Here is a 4,079-nt window from a genome sequence, read left to right as displayed (position 1 = left end):
TGTGGTCCACTTCATGTATTCATTCGCTTAACTACAGTGACCATGCTCACTCGTTAGTATTGCTGACTTCTGTCCTGGAATGACATTAATGTTCTTCTTTAAGGAAGACCCAAAGAAGGACCATGCGAGAAAACAGCCTTCCTGATTTCAGGATTGCTGGAGCTTTATCAATTTTATTAATCTTTTAAAGTAACCAGCTTTTGTGCCTATTTTCTCTGTTGTTGTTTTTTCTATTTTATTTATTTATTTTAAATTGAATTTATTGGGGTGACATTGGTTAATAAAATTATATAGGTTTTAGGTATACAATCCTATAAAACATCACCTGTATGTTGTATTGTGTGTTTCTTGGGGTGGGGTGCTAATCTTACCATCCTTTTTTCACCTTCTGTTTGCTTTGGTTTTAATTTGGTCTTATTTTTCTATTTTTATAAAGTGTAAACTTATAATATTGATTTGAGACTTTTTTTTTCCCTAATATAAGCAACGGATGATACAAATTTCTCTCTAATCACGGCATTCGGTGCACGCCACACATTCTGATATGTTGTGCTTTCCATTTCCAGTCATTAAGGTATTTTCTAATTTATCTGGTGATATTTTTCTTTGATCTATAGATGTTCTTAAAGCTGTGTTGGGTAAGTCCCAAATCGCCAGTGGTTTTCCAGGTATCTTTCTGTAACCGATTTTGACTTTCACCAGCTCAGAGCTTAATGCTTCTTCTCTGTGTGAGGGAAGGATGTGGGGAGGTGGGCAGAACTTCATCTTGTCCACGGGGACTGCTGATCACAACACCCACCGAGGGAGGCTCTCCTACTTTCCTGCTCTTGCTCCATCATTTCCGTGTTGCTTGACTGTTAATTTACCCAGAGATGCCAAACTGTCATGTTACTTTTACATGTTTTTGTCAGTGTCTGATCTCTTCCTTCTTGCTCTTACAGTGGTTCTCAACCTTCCTAATGCCGCGACCCTTTAATACAGTTAGTCCCTCATGTTGTGGTGACCCCCAACCATAAACTTATTTTCGTTGCTACTTCATAACTGTAATTTTGCTACTATTATGAATTGTAATGTAAATATCTGATATGCGGGATGTATTTAGGCGACCCCTGTGAAAGGGTCATTCAACCCCCAAAGGGGTCGCGACCCACAGGTTGAGAACCGCTGTCTTACAACCATCCGGTCTTCCTTCCTGCTCTGCCCAAGGGGAAGCAATGCATGTTGTTTCCCCTGAAAGCTGCTTATTATCCTTTGAAATTTAGTTCATTTCATTGCCTCGTGACTTTAGTTGTCTAACAGGCTCACAAAGTACTAGTATTTTGCAAATTGTTTAGCTTTTTTCATGTTGGAAACAAAGGCTGAAGTGGTATTTTCTAGTAGCTTTTTTTTTTGTATACTTAGACATAATAGGATGTCAATGTCTAAGATTTGGGGGATTTGGATATTAAGTAAGTAATTAAAGTTTTCATAACAGAAAGTGGTATTGAACTCTAAATCCCACATTCCTGCCTGGCTGGCATGGCTCAGTGGTTGAGCTTTAACCTATGAACCAGGAGGTCATGGTTTGATTCCCGGTCAGGGCACAGGCCAGGGTTGCAGTCTCGATCCCCAGGAAGGGGCATGCAGGATGCAGCTGATCAATGACTCTTTCTCATCATTGATGTTCATATCTCTCTCTTCCTTTCCTTCCTCTCTGAAATCAATAACAAAAATATGTTTAAAAATTTTTGTATACTTAGACGTAATAGGATGTCAATGACTAAGATTTGGGGGATTTGGATATTAAGTAAATAATTCAAGTTTTCATAAAAGAAAGTGGCATTGAACTCTAAATCCCACACTTCTGCCTGGTTGGCATGGCTCAGTGGTTGAGCTTTAACCTATGAACCAGGAGGTCATGGTTTGATTCCTGGTCAGGGCACAGGGCCGGGTTGCAGTCTCGATCCCCAGGAGGGGGCGTGCAGGAGGCAGCTGATCAATGATTCTCTCTCATCATTGATGTTCATATCTCTCTCTTCCTCTCCTTCCTCTCTGAAATCAATAACAAAAATATGTTTAAAAAAATAAATCCCACTTTTCCTCCATGATGTCACATTCAATTATGAAGCCTTTAATGACCTGGGAGAAGGTTAGTAAGTTATATTTATATGGGATTTTTTTTCCAGTTAAAAGCACTTTAGTTTTTATATTTGGTAGCTAATTGAATGTTTGTAGTCTTGTAATTTGGACAGTATTAAGGTCTTTAGTTTATAGGTGATACACATAATTATTTAATAACTTAACCTGGTACATAATAAAGCTGATATTCCAAGCACACTGCTTTCTCTACTCCTTATCTATGTGGACATTTAAAATGGACACAGACACATGGATTCCTTAAATGTTGAGTTAATTCCCTAAAAGATAAAAAAAATTAATGAGCAGTTCAGTTCCAGAAATGGAAAACTAATTAGTGAGAAATGGCACTTAATCCAAAGTTTATTAAATCTAGAGCTAGTTGCAGCCATCCATATCATTCCTTTTTTTTTTTTCAAAGATGAAAGTCAAATGGATAATGATCTTTGAAATTGTGCCGTTATTTTAGGGGAAAAAATGGATGAAAGATTTTGTTATTCTTGTAATGAGCTAAAACAACTTCAGAAGTAAAGTCAACATATCTGTTCTAGCATTTTTCTATCAGTAGGAGATAATTATTACAGCACAAATTAGTATTTTATTAAATTATACTTTATATAAGTCCTTTTTAATAACCCATGTACAATTATGCTGAAAAATAAAAGAAAACAAGATTCATCTTAAATAGAAAGCAAACATTTTTTTATGAACTTAAAATGTAAAAATTATAAGATTTAAAGTTGAGACAAGTGGATGATTCACTCATGCCAAACATTGGTGATGACACAACTTTGAGTAGGATGTTTTTCTAGTATATGAGAAATGCATTCCATTGTTAAAAATTGGTCCAGAGTCACATGAAAAAAATGGTAATGTTTTGAGTTTCTAGTATGGGAAAGTTCTACCCCAAATATATTTAATTTTAATAATTTTAAGTTAAGATCCTAGAAATAACTAGAAACTAGGCATGTGTGGTACGATAAGAAGAAAATCACCAACCTTACTTGTCTCAAAACGTATTCTATAGCGCCTATATTCCTGCAATTGAGTTATAGTGTATTTTCTATAGACTTAGTGTATTTCCTCTAGATGGAGCTTAGAAATTTTCACTTTTTATCTGGAGGAGGAAACAAAGAAGTCAGGTCCACCAGTTCTCATTTTTCAGAGAGAATGGCCCTGCGAGAAGGGAACTGTGGTCCCATGAGTTTGTATAGAAGACAGACCAGAATGGGTGTCGAGCTTGGGATCTTTCCTCAGACAGAGTTATTTTGATCAACATGAAGACACAGGACATATGAGGAAAGAGAATGATAGTGAAGCAAAAGATTTCAAGTCTCCTGTTGTTTCTCCCAGAGACTTGGTATAGAATGTACTTGCTAACATGTTTAGTATCTGGTCCTTGTTAACACCAGACAGTGCATAGTATTTATCAAATATCCATCATGTATAAGATGCTATTTTGGGAGCAATGAGTACTAAAAATAAGAATGTCTTCTTCTTTAGGGAATCTAGGATCTATTTGGTATTATACTGTTACTAGTGGCCCAGTGCATGAATTTGTGCACATGGAAAGGAAATTAATTAGAAGATATATTTTAATATTTCTAATTGCCCTTTCTCTATAACAGAAGTGTCAACAAAATTGCAATTGGCGCCAGTGAGAGCATTATATGTATCGTGCATGCGTGAATCAACTTAGCCTTTTATATATATAGAATAAACTTGCTTAATTAAACCTGCTTTCTGATGTAGCTAAACTTTTCCCAGCCCAGTGAAGCACCCCAACTTCTCTTTCAGGTAATTGTCAGCAACACAGCAGTTAATATCAACATGAAGCAGATTATTATTGTAGATCACACAGGGAGAACAAAGGGTAAAATATTCAACTGTAGCAGTGTTTGACTATATTCTGCGCAGTGAGAAAACCTGAAGTCATTTTCAAGGTCCACCATTTCTTACTTCTT

This window comes from Myotis davidii, unplaced genomic scaffold (assembly GCF_000327345.1).
Source record: "Myotis davidii unplaced genomic scaffold, ASM32734v1 scaffold573, whole genome shotgun sequence".
Taxonomy (NCBI): Eukaryota; Metazoa; Chordata; class Mammalia; order Chiroptera; family Vespertilionidae; genus Myotis; species Myotis davidii.
Note: the sequence above shows the minus strand (reverse complement) of the source record.